The sequence below is a fragment of the Mesoplodon mirus genome, assembly GCF_964341445.2.
Source record: "Mesoplodon mirus genome assembly, chromosome: 5".
NCBI lineage: Eukaryota > Metazoa > Chordata > Mammalia > Artiodactyla > Ziphiidae > Mesoplodon > Mesoplodon mirus.
This window is the reverse complement of record NC_138980.1, coordinates 51,667,051-51,680,302: the sequence shown is the minus strand read 5'-3', so window position 1 is coordinate 51,680,302 and position 13,252 is coordinate 51,667,051. Positions and strand designations below refer to the sequence as shown.

Sequence of the window (13,252 nt, the reverse complement as noted above, 5' to 3'; positions counted from 1 at the left end):
TCTGTCTGAGCTTGGTGAACAAGTCAGGAGCCGCCAGCCACTGCTTGCTGTGTGTGTGTTGGTAGGGAGTGCGGAGCGGAGGCGGCAGCATGGAGATCCTCAGGTTGCCAAAGGCTGGCCTCAGCCACAGCTCTGGCTGGTGTTTGCCTTGCATTGTCCCTTCTCAGATGACAGTGTTGGAATAAGACAGGCCTCACTTCCACTAGAGATGGTGTGTCTCCCATTGAGACGCCCAGCAGACCAGCAGAGGGGAAGAGAGAGCACAATGGCCGAACAAGACACGTGGGCCGGCAGGAAGCTCTGCTGTGAGAATGGTCCCCTGGCCTCACAGAAACCAACTTGTCTTTAGTGGTTCCTGGCCACCCCTCTCGAGTCTTCCCTTTGTATCTGTCTCTGCTGGAGTTTGATGTACAGAGACCAGGGGCTAAGAGCTTGAGTTGTGGAGTCAGAGAAGCCTGGGTTCCAATCCCAACTCCATCACTCAGTAGCTGTGTGACTTTGGGCAAGTTAGATTACCTCTCTGAGCCTTCTTCCCTCATCTAAGAGAATAATCATACTACCTACTTTACAGAGCTTTTGTGAAGATTAAATGAGATAATATCTAGAAAGTGGTTAGCACCCAACCTGGGGACACAACCAATTAATAACTGGTAGAAATTATTAAAGGGTCAGTGAAAATATATTTACTGTAACCTATTAGACCAGCCCATGTGCTGTAGAAGCTTCTGACAATGGTAGTAAAGGAGGTGATGGTTACTAGTTAACGATGCAAACTTCTGAGGCCCCATTCCTCCCCTTTTTGTGGGATTTTTGTATTGATCTCAAGTGAAGAACAGAGGCTTAGTCCCTCTGAGGGGAAGGTTAGCTTGTCCTGTGCCCCTGTGGTTGGCCAGGGCCTGCTTCTAACACTCTTAGAACCCCTGGTAAGGCATATCCCCAACCCATGAGGGATGGCCAGCAGCATAACTGGGCTGAGCCCTGTGAATACACAACCCAGATGCCTGCCAAGTCGGGCATCAACTTCTTATGCAAAGGACCGTTGTCACACACGGCAATTAAGGTTTCGGCACTGGGGTTAGATTGCCTAGGTCAGGTCGTAGCTCTGCTACTTCGTACCAGCTGTGTGATCTTGGACAAAGAATCCTTAACCTCACTGAGCCTCAGTTTCTGCTTCCATAAAATGGGTTTAATGATACTTTAATTCTCACAGGGTTGTTGAGAGGATTAAATAAGTCCATTCTTGTTAGGTGCTTCTTAATAAATATCCTAAAAATTATTTTCATTATTGTCATTGTCCTTGTGTACGCCACTGGGTGAGCAGTTCAGAACTGGGGGACATAAATTCTTGATCAGCAAGAAAGCAACCTGGAATTCTACTGAAACATTATTTTGGTTTGAAAGGCGGTCTATGTCCATTTCACCTTCAGACTTCTGAAGTTGTTTCCCGTAAGGGGGCCAGCCCCCTAAATAATGACACAAGTACCAATCAGTCAGAGCAGATGCCAGCTGTCAGCAACTGTGCATCCACCCTGGTGTGCAGCAACTCAAGTCCAGCCATGATCAGAGCTGGCAGGACCCTGTGTGGAGCCCTTCACAAGTATTGGCTTATTTAATCCTCAAAGCAACCCTAGGAGGGTGGTATCATTATTATAAACATTTCACAGGGGGGCAAGTGGAACTCAGACCCAGGTCCCACACAGTTGAAACTAACAGAACCAGGACCTGAACCCAGTTCTGCCCAACTGCAAAGCCCATGCTCTCACCGCCGTGTTGTATAGGCCTCTGCAGGGACGTGAGAGCACTTGAGAGGAAAACTAGCCTAAGAGGTTGGCTGTAATCTCTTGCTTTTTCTTCTCAGTTTTTGCCTCCTCCTGGGGTTAACTTACTAGGATATCCTGCAGCCTCTCAATGAAGTGAACTAGTAACAGTCTAAGTCAGAAATAGGTTTGCTCTCCCAGCCAACTCTGATCCATTAGTAGGAGCTGCCCCAGTTCTGTGTTAATATGTATTGCGAGGCTGTGACTGAGCTTATCAGAAAAGGAGTGGTGATTGATTAGTGATGTCTGCCCTGGGTGCAGGTTTGGCGAGTGATGGCACATATGACATTTATTTAGTATCCCTAGCCCATGCAATCTAATTTTCCAAATGTCACATCCTTACAGTGGAATCACATACAAGGAATCAGAAGAGTTTTGACTTCACAGTTCCTCAATCTGTCAATTAAACAAACTTAATTTATGAAGTTTTCTACTAAGTTTGTTCCCAGAAATGGGCACATCAGTGTTCTGAGTTCTCACCAGAATGTAAACTTCAGTAGGGTAACCATCTTTGTCTGTTGTATCCCAAGAACCAAAAGGGTTGCCTGACAGGGAGAAGGCACTTAATAAATAATTGTTGGTTGAATACTCAGAGCAGGTGTAATACTGGCCAATACCAGCCTCCTTGGTCAGGAAGTTCCCCTTCAGAAACTCCCTCTGTGGAGAAGAGTGATTGGAGAAAAATGAGCACAAAGGAGCTTCTAAACCCAAAATGATTTCAGTCTGTGCGTTTCAAAGACCCATTTGATGATGCTCATCAGGCAATTATGGCAGAACAATTGGCATTTTCCCACCACAGTTTATTTACAAAAGACACGGTAATGAAGCCGTATTGGAAGTCTCATGGGGAGGGGGAGGGAGGCTGGCTCCTGTTGCCATTTGATCCAATTATCTCCTTCACTCTGGAGAGGAGATGAGACAGTGTAACGAGGAGTCCCCCAGGTCTGAAAGGGAGACATTTCTCCCTGGGCTTTCTCTCTCCGGGCTTTGAGAGCGCCGAGTTCCTGGAGCTGGCGGCAGCCCCTCTGCCTGTGCACTGTCTCCCGGGCTCCCGCGGAAGGCCTGCCCACAGTGCTGAGGGCACAGGAGAGCCCCTTTGTCTGCGTCTGCCGGCGACGCCTCCCTTGAATGCCGGGCATTATGTTTCAGCCAGAGCAGGGCATTTACGAAGGGCCAAATTCCCTGTGATTAACCTCTGCTGAGATCCCTTTTCTTCTTGGTGACAGAGAAGAGAGACTGGTCTGAAAGGCATGAGTGTATTTTCAGAAATTAAGATAAATTGATACATTAAAAAAAAAAAGACAAATTGATACGTGCCATCAGGGCTGATGGATTAATAATTTGGCTCCAATTTCAGACCAGGCCATCTATCCTGATGGGAAAACTCCAGAAAAGATGTTCCGAAGGCTCTGAAATTTCTAGGAGAGTCATTGACTCTTTCCCCCCACCCCCCTCTCAGCCAACAGAGCTTCTGTTTCCAAAAGGCACGGTCACATATGAGAGTTCTCCTGCTTGGCAGTTAGATTCTTCCCGGTTCTAGTGGTCGGATAAATCTCTAACCCTGTGCCTGGCCTACACCCATCTCCACGAACTGCTTACCGTCCCTTGCTTTCTCTCCACTCTCCTCCGCATTGCGTTAGTCTGGACTCTTGGTAACAGGTCACCAAAATCCTGATCAGTCTGACCCCAGTCTGACTTAAGCAAAAAAATTAGAATTGATTGGCCCACACAACTGAAATTCCAGGGTAGACCCTCCAGACCCGGCTGGATCCAGGGACTAACCCATCTCATCTAGGCTCCATCTCGCTTAGTCCCTCAGCTCTGCTTCCATCTGGGTTGGCTTTCTTCTCGGGCAAGTTTTCCCTTGTGGAAATACCCAGCAGCCCAGTGGGAAAAAGAGTTTCTATTTCCCATCATTCCTGTCGTAAGTCCCCAAGTCGAGTCTCATTGGCTTTCTGGTCCCTTGCCCCTCCCTGAGCAATGTTCTGATCTGTAAGCTGCAGTCTGAGTCTGATTGGTCACATGCCCATCCTGGAGCTGGGAAAGTGCGATGAGCTGGCTCCCTAAAGGAAAGCCCAGGCATTGTGTGCAGAAGGGGGAATGGAGGCGGGGCGGGGCAAACCACCGATGTCCACCTGACCCATACAGAACTGCTTACAAGCCCCAGGCTCACATGCCTGGCTATCTTTGGAGGCACACACTGTCCTGAAATGCCCTTCCTTAGTCTGGCCAGCCCACAGTCATCCTTCTGGGTTCAGCTCATCTATATGGCGTCCTCTCAGCCTTACCTGAGCTCCCTGTGATGCTTAGGGACCACCCGAATGTCACTCCCAGCATGGCACCCAGTACCTCCTGTTGACAGGACCCAAGGGTTGGCCTGTCTCCCCCACTGCACTCTGAGCTTCCTCGAGGCAGGGAGTGGGTTTTGTCCATCTCTATACCCCAATTTCTGGCCCAGAATAGGTGTTTTAGATAACTGTTAGTGGCATCAATTCCTATCTGATACAACTTCCTTCATCCTGCCCTTCCCAGGCTTATATCTGCATCTTTGGGTAATGGCGATGTGGCGGGAAAGGTACTCAGTGAGAAGGCAGGGCACTGGCTTCTCATCTCTGCTCTCTGTCCACCTGGAGACCCTGGACCAATTGCTTGATCTCTCTGGCCCTCACATCCCAGATGGTGCCGATAGAGTTTTCCTTCCTACCCAAGAGAGGCTCAAATAAGGTGCTGTGGAGAAAGCCCTTGGCCTTACATGGACGCGAGGGTGGTTGGATTAGAGGTGGTGGCGGCAGGACCAGCAGAAAAGGGACCTGCACAGTGTCCCCAGGAGGCTGAGGTGAGGATGTCTTCAACTATGAGGTCCAGGAGAGGAGAAGTGTCCACGGGACAACATGGCTGAGCTGGCGTGAGAAAGATGTGGGCCTTGGCGCAATGTAAGTGGATATATCTTTTGTTAACAATTTGGCAGAATCCGTTACATTTCAAAGCAAGCACATTCTTTTACCCAAAATTTCACGCCCAGGAGTTTAGCCAAGAGAGACAGACCAAAGATTGAGGTAGGAGCTATCTGTTGAAGCATGACTTACGAAAGGGGAAGACCGAAAATGACCTAAATGTACATCCCTAGGGGATAAATAAGTCAGAGCACATCCCAACAGTGAAATAGTATGTAAAAGAAGTTAGATGCCTCCAAAATTCAGTTTTAAAAAAAGATGTGAAAATTTTGTTTTTATGTATGTATATATAGTCTCGTGTTTAATCTTAAAAATATGGCAAATGCAAACAAACAAACAAAAAACTGAGAAGAATCTCTTTCTACCAGCTAACGTTTACTGAGCACCCACATGCAGTAACGTGGGGCCCCGTGCCCCCCCATTTTATAGATGAGGAAACTGAATCTTGGGTTAAATCCTTCCACAATGTCACGTGGTTGGAACAGAGCTTTCAGCCCTGCTGTCTGACTTCAGACTGATCCTTTGCCTTGATGTACTCTGACCCATGGCGTGACCTATGGCACCATGAAAGCTTCCCGTCCCTTGGGGCATCGGGGGTGGGAGGGCTACAGTGTGGCTGTCCCTTTCTGCTTCATTGTTTCTGTAACATTGAATGTGTTCATCATCAGTACATATCACTTCTGTAATCAGGAGAAAAATTAATATTTTTTTAACCGAGAAGAAGGGAAGACTGTTGTTTCTTCAGCCTCCCAGCCCACCCCCTCCCCCGCCCCCATACACATCCCAGTGCTTCGTTTGGGCCATTTGCAAGTGGGATGAGATTCTGCCCTAAGTGAGGTCTACAGAGAAGGGAGTCACGGTGAGGAGACCCCCAGGGAAGGATGGAGACCCCAAGCGCACCTCTGCAGGGTCTGTTCCAGGAGGCAAGGGCAGCAGCCTGCTGCCCTTGGAGAGAAAGATGGAGACATTCAGAGGGTCCCTTGGGGCAGGCTCGCTTGAGCAAGGGAGTGACAGAAAGCCACATGAGGGAATGAGGGAGAGCCTTGTTCCGAGAGGGAAACCCACCACATCTGAGCAGAGGCAGGAGGCCTCAGTGGTGGGTGGGTCTGCATAGTCCAACACTGTTACAGTTACCAAAGGCCAACCCAGCCCCAGACTGCTGTGGGCAGATTTAAAAACAGGAAACTCTCAGATTTTCCTTCCTTGGAACTCACGTGTCATCAGGAGGGTTGAGTGAAATAGGGTGTATGAAAAGAAAGTAGCATGCACACCAGAAATGGGTGAGGAGTGATGTTGTGACCTGATGCCCCAGGTTCTTAGGGGACAGGGCCAGGGTCCCTCAGCTGGAAGGTGGCAGAGCCAGGGCTAAATCCCAGATGTCCTGCCTCTAAGCCCAGTGCTCATTTCATTCCACCTGGTGGGAGGGGGCAGCCTAGAGAGAGGCCACTGCTACAGGGAGGCCCCAGAAGTCAGGACCAGCCCTGAGGGGGTTAAGTTGCCACCCAGGAGGGCCTTTGGGGCCGCCACACAAGTGCCAGCCTGCCATCGCCTCTCCCCATCCCTTCCACCAGCCCCTCCCAGCCCCCTCTGACTCAGACCAGCTGCAGTGTCGCTGCCGGGAACCCGGCGCTAGCTCCTTCCTTCGCTGGGTTATCCGAGGATGCTGGGATGGGAACTTGCTCTGCCGCATGTAGCATTTTCCTCCCAGCCACATGTACCCAGGCTTTCTAAGAGCTGTCTGCCAAGAACAGGGAAGGCATTCTGCTCCTGACTTTGAGCAGCCATTTGAAACTCCATGGGTGTCTCTGTCTGTGGGCACCTGCCCCTTCCACCATTCCTCCAGGAAGATGGCTCGGAAGCCCGAGGGTCACCTGTGGTACATCACTCCCTAACCAGCCACGTGCCCATCTCTTCATGCCTCGGTCTTTTGTCGCTAAAAATGGAGATAACAACTTCTTCAGAGGTTTGTTATAAGAATTAAATGGTAGGGACTTCCTCGGCAGTCCAGTGGTTAAGACTCTGTGCTCTCAATGCAGGGGCACAGGTTCGATCCCTGGTCAGGGACCCCACATGCCACAAGGCGAGGCCAAAAATAAAAATTAAAAATTAAAAATTAAATGGTATAAAACATTTGTTTAGCCAGGAGACAGACAAAAAGAAGGCAGTCAGTGAGTGGTAGCTGTTTGGATCAGAACCTTCATGTTAAAAAAGGAGGCAGGGGTCTTCCCTGGTGGCGCAGTGGTTGAGAGTCCGCCTGCCGATGCAGGGGACACGAGTTCATGCCCTGGTCCGGAAAGATCCCACATGCTGCGGAGCAGCTAGGCCTCTGAGCCATGGCCACTGAGCCTGCGCGTCTGGAGCCTGTGCTCCGCAACGGGAGAGGCCACAACAGTGAGGCCTGCGTACCGCAAAAAAAAAAAAAAAAAAAGAGGAAAAAAGGAGGGAGAACGGCGCGGGATAATACATTGACTTTGGAATTAAACCACCTGGGTTCAGGTGAAAGCTCCATCAGCTAGTGGCTGTGTGACCTTGGGAAAGTGACTTAACCTCTCTGGGCTTCTTCATCTGTAAAGTGGCAATAGAATGATCCTTATTGCATAGTGTCGGTGTGAGCATGCTATTAATCAAAATGTGTTAAAAGCTTAGCTCAGCGCCTGGCATATTGTAAATAATCAATTATGATAGCTATAACGTCGGCATTGTGCTCGATGTGTATGGGCTGCAGTTGCAGGAAGACAGGCGTGGAAGGAGCTTTGAGGCCAGCAAGACAGAGGCCAAAAACCTTGGCTCCGGGCCCAGCTCTGGAATGAACTCTGAGTGAGACCTGGGACAGTTCACCTGCCCTTTCTGCTGAACCTTTACTTCCTCATTGAAAGGACACTAATAACCCCCAACTCACAGGGCTGTCTAGAGACACAGTGTGAACTGGCAGGCACCACTGTCCAGAGAGGGGCTGTCACTAATCCAGGAGGCGCTAGTTCTCAAAGTGTGGTCCCCAGCCCAGCAGCACCAGCATCACCTGGGAACTTGTTAGAAATGTAAATTCTCAGGTCCCACGGAGACCTGCTGAGTCAGACATCCTAGGGGTGGGACCCAGCAGTCTGTGTTTTAGCAAGCTCTCTGGGTGATTCTGATGCTCACTCAAGACTGAAAATCGTGGCTGTAATCAGTAGGTAAGGTCTTGTACAGAGTGGATGCTCAGGCTGGGGTGTGGAAAGAGAGTAATGGGTAGGTTGGTTGGCAGGTTGGCCCACAGGTACCAACACCTTCACCCCACTTTCAAGGCTCTATGTCACTGGTCCACCCTTGGCTGCCAGTTTCTGTTCCATCTCTTCTTTTTTTTTTTTTTTTTTAATTAATTAATTAATTAATTTGGCTGTGTTGGGTCTTCGTTTCTGTGCGAGGGCTTTCTCCAGTTGCGGTGAGCAGGGGCCACTCCTCATCGCGGTGCACGGGCCTCTCACTGTCGCGGCCTCTCGCGTTGCGGAGCACAGGCTCCAGATGCACAGGCTCAGTAGTTGTGGCTCACAGGCTTAGTTGCTCCGCGGCATGTGGGGTCCTCCCAGACCAGGGCTCAAACCCGTGTCCCCTGCATTGGCAGGCAGATTCTTAACCACTGCGCCACCAAGGAAGCCCCCATCTCTTCCAACAGGGTTTTAGAGCAAGACTGACCAATGACCAGGCTATGTGTGAATGAATGAATGAATGAATGAATGAATGTACTGGGCTGCATTGTTCATGGAAAGGAAAGCACATGTGCCCAAGAGAGCAGAAATGTGAGTGCACTGCAGCTGGCTCCCAGCAGCATCCACATGTGGTGTCCAGGGGGTGTGGAGGGGATCGGAGGTGACCGGAGCAGGGGGCAGAGGCCTTGACTGCAAGCACAGGGTGACCCCTTTGTCCTGCAGATAATACAAGTGCCAAGAGGGGTCTTTGTGGAAGACCATGATAGGGTTAGGACCAGGCTTTAGAAAGATCAAAGGTGCAGTCTCAGATCTGCCTAGTTCTGGGGGCCCCCACCCTGGATTCCACTCTGGGCTCTGCCACTTATGAGCTGAGGAGCCCTGGGGAAGGCACTGGACCTCGCTAGGCCTTGCTTTCCTCATGTGTAAGAGGCATGCCAGTACCTCCCTCACTGGGTGGTTGGGAGATTGTGCTATTTCAAATATGAGCCAAAACCTAACAGATCCTGCAACTTAAGTGAATTCATTTATTAAAGAAAAAAAAAGCCCTAATGTAAGGCAACCACCCCCCATTTTTTGGCCAAGTTGACTATAAACACCTCAGGAGGGCTCCCCTGGTGGCACAGTGGTTGAGAGTCCGCCTGCCGATGCAGGGGACACGGGTTCGTGCCCCGGTCCGGGAAGATCCCACATGCTGTGGAGCGGCTTGGCCCGTGAGCCATGGCCGCTGAGCCTACACGTCCAGAGCCTGTGCTCCGCAACGGGAGAGGCCACAACAGTGAGAGGCCAGCGTACAGCAAAAAAAAAAAACCAAACAAAAAAAACCTCAGGATATTGTTTTTCTTTTTTAATTAATTTATTTATTTATTTTTGGCTGCATTGGGTCTTCGTTGCTGCACACGAGCTTTCTCTAGTTGCGGCGATCAGGGGCTACTCTTCGTTGGTGGTGCACAGGCTGCTCATTGCAGTGGCTTCTCTTGTTGCAGAGCACAGCCTCTAGGTGCACGGGCTTCAGTAGTTACAGCACGTGGGCTCAGTAGTTGTGGCTCGCGGGCTCCAGAGCGCAGGCTTAGTAGTTGTGGCACACGGGCATAGTTGCTCCGCGGCATGTAGGATCCTCCCGGACCAGAGCTCGAACCCGTGTCCCCTGCATTGGCAGGTGGATTCTTTACTGTGCCACCAGGGAAGCCCCAGGATATTGTTGAAACAGTCAGATATTCAATTTATTAATTTAGATACACATATGCTTAAAACTATATTATATAAAATCATATATTAACCTAGAAGTAAATTTAAATGGATTTTTAAAAGAAAAATAAAATTGGGTTTTTTCCTGCTCTTTTACCAACTGTAGCCTGTAACCAGTATAAGCATCTAAAATGAACGAGTGAAATCCTTTCATGCTGGTGAGGCTTCCTGAAACAGTATCTTGTTGTTCGAAACAAACTAATGTGTTCAAAATCATATGAACTTACAGAAGACATGGATCCAACGCCATTCCTTCTTTTCTGAAGGGAAACTGCGTGGCACATTTGTGGCGCCCACCACCCATAGTGCCAGCCACCATGTGCCCAGGTAGCACCATTAGGATTGCTCAGAGTCCTCTGTGCTTCAGAATTACCTCATTCCAGCCTCATCACAACCCTAGGAGGGAGGCACAATAATACATCCCATATTGCAGGTGAGGAAACTGAGGCTTTCAGATTCATGAAACTTGCTTAAGAGCCAGAGCCAAGCTCATCACAGCTACCCTGTGTTCTTCCTACGCTCAGAGATAATGCAGGATAATTGGTGACGATTATTCTTTTAATTGCATATTAATGGTGCAGCTCCCAAGCGCAACTGAACAGGGTTTGGACTTCATCGGGGTCCTCAGCCAAGCTGCCAGCCGCAAAAGCCATGCCTGACTGGTGTCTTCTCCCCTCCCTGGGCAGGAGGGTGCCCATCCATTACTGATTGGTTTCCAGGCAGCCGTTTCCTTGAGAGAGAGGTTTCGCCCCACCCCTGCTCACTCGCGGTCCCCTCAGCAGGACGGCCCCTTTGCCACGCACTCACCGGGGCCCACTGTGTCTTCCTGATGCTCATCACCACTCGTTTCTTTCCTCCTCAGTTTAGGAGGTAAGAGCGAGTAATTGTCTTTTATAGACACTGTAATGAAGCCTGTCATCACACAAAAGATGTTTGCTAATAAAATAAATCAAAGCAGCAATGAAAATGAATGGGGAGCAAGCTTTTACAATTGGATTTATACTTGTCTAGTGGCATGGTGCTTCCAGGGAGAAGACTGTTCCACAGGAGAAAACAGCACCAAGGAACGAGATGGCAGGGTGTGTCTGGAAACTCCTTATGGTGGAACAAGGCTCCCGGAGCAGACAGCTGCACCCCCTGCGGGGATGGAGACTAGGAAGGGCATGGAGGGGAGAGAGGGAAGAAAGCTGACAGCAGAGAGGGGCTGCAAGATGTCATCTCAGTGGCCTGTCTTTGTCCCCGTCCATACATGGTGGGGTCCCGGCCAAACACGGTTGCAGCTGCTGCCAGCTCTGCAGCTCCCCTTCTCTCTGCCACCAGCTAGGCTCTTCTCCTGCCAGTGTATTACTTGGGGGAGAGGAGAAGACCCTCGGGCAACCAAGCCCCGTGACCGTCCCCCACCCGCCTGGCACTGTCATTCTCCTGGTCAGTTGCAGGTTCTGCCACGAAGTCTGTTTGAAAAACTACATCACGTCTCTGAGCTTCACTTTATCCATTTGGGAAATCAGGCCATAGGATAAAAAATACCATGGTGTTGGGCAGAAGGGCAAATACTGTATCATTTCAAGGTGGTGGTATTTCTCGTTCTTTCGCAAATAGAAATGACCAACGTTAATCAGGTTTGCTACGGCCAGGCATCAGGCTGAGAGCTCTTCACAGCTTGTCTCAGTCCATCTCAGCAACCTTGCAAGGTAGCAGTGACTGTCATCCCCAGGTCACGCGGCTGCACTGGTGGCGTTGGGATCGGAAAACAGTGTCTGCTTATAACCCCCCGTGCTGTGGTTTTTGTGGGTCTCAGGTGGCTGCTGCCTCAGCTGTGAAGGGAGGGAGGTGGGGGGCCTGAAGGTACACAGGTAGGTGACATGGCCCATGAGCTGAACCTGGAGTCCAGGACCAGATCTGCCCAGCTCCCCAGCCCACGGCAAGTCATGTTGTAATTGCATGCCTCCAGCTTTTATCATGTCCCGGGATGGAGAGTCCCCTCCAGTCTTGGGATCCTGCTAGATAACCAGCGAACACCATGGGGGTGGTGCCTGCTGTGTGTGTATGATGTGTTCTGGGGGGTCAGAGGGAGTTCTGAAGGGTTGAGTGTACCCTGAGCTGGGCCCCTCTCAGACTGCTCAGGTGCTCCCAGAGGACTCAGGGCTTGGCAGCAGCTTTTGCTGAACAGGTGTGCGTCTCTCTAAAGGCAGTTCGAGTTCTGACTCAGCCGTCAGAGAGTCATGTCCAGGGCAGGGAAGTCGTGGAGTAAACCCATCGTCCAAAGCCAGCACTCCTCCTGGGCTGCAGACATCCCAGGAATTTGAGGGCATTTTGGATGCCTCAAACCTCTGAGTAGATCAAGGTCACCCTGGTCCCTCAGGAACCTTCCGGCTGATGGCCAGCGTGGTCAGGGCCAAAGAAACCCAAGGTCACAGCACAGGGAAGGATTTGGAAATTGATAATCCGTCTGCATAAAGGAAGGTTCCCTGCCAAGCAGAGCCAGAGACACAGCCTCATTAGCTAATGTGAGTTTAATATGGAGTCGAGAGAGCTGGACACCGGCCTAGTCAGCTGCCCAGGAGACATTCACAAATAGAGCAGGGTAAGGTGTCCTCCACCTGCTCAGTGTTGCTCTGCCTTCCAAAAGGCAAGGGCAGCGCAGCGGCGACCTGGGCAGTATCCACCAGACAAAAACATTGCTTCCACATCAGTCACTTTGTATAAAGGGAGAGTTATTGTTACAGGATGCTGGCACCTGATCAATGTCTCCTGCTTTGAAAATAAACTTCTTGGCTCGGCCTTGACATTAATCTACCATCAGGAGCCCATTATCTCAAGACCAATGTTCTGTTCTATTGACTTGCTCAATTTTTTTTTCTCCCCCAAGATCAGAATATAATTGCATTTCTCCAGGCAGCATTTCCACTAATTGCAGCCCCACGCATACCTAACCCTTGTGGGGAGCCCAGGACAGAGTACATCTGGGGTGGGGAGGAGACAGTTGCTGGTGGGAAGTGATGGGGGACTGAGGCCCCTCAAGTGTGCAAGGAGCCCTTCTAGAGCCCCTGAATTAATCAAGATACGGAGCTGAATCCCCGGAATCCTGTCAAGCAGTTCAAGGTGGAAAAGGCTCTTTTGCACGGAATTGGGGTTGTAAATATTCCCACTCCTGCTCCTCACTCCACAAATGAGGGAATACAGTAATGAAATTAATAATAAATGTCCCAAATCCAGCCATGTCCCACCATCGCCACAGTCCCACAAACCCTAAGCCATGACTGCTTTGTATCTACAAAAGCCCCCGAGACCTTCCCTCCCCCAATCCTGTACCCTACAGGCCATCCTGCACTCCACAGAGTCATCTTCGTAAAAGAGAGGTGGATTGTGTTGTCTCCCTCACTGAAGACTTTCAGTGAAGACTCCTAGTTCTGCTGCAAGAGACCCTTATGACTGTCCCACTCACCTCTATGACCTCCCCTCCCCTCACTCCTGCCTTTGCTCCCTCTGCTCCAGGCCTCTGGCTCCCTACCCCAGGGCCTTTGCACTCGCTCTTCTCTCCACCTGCTCT

At 50.3% G+C, this 13,252-nt stretch overlaps 1 protein-coding gene across 2 annotated transcripts in view; it reads left to right on the top strand.

Moving 5' to 3' along the window:
- The window catches only part of GALNT10 (polypeptide N-acetylgalactosaminyltransferase 10), a 214,544-nt gene that overhangs the window by 183,105 nt on the left and 18,187 nt on the right, over positions 1-13,252 (top strand). The gene's annotated exons all lie outside the window — the stretch shown is intronic.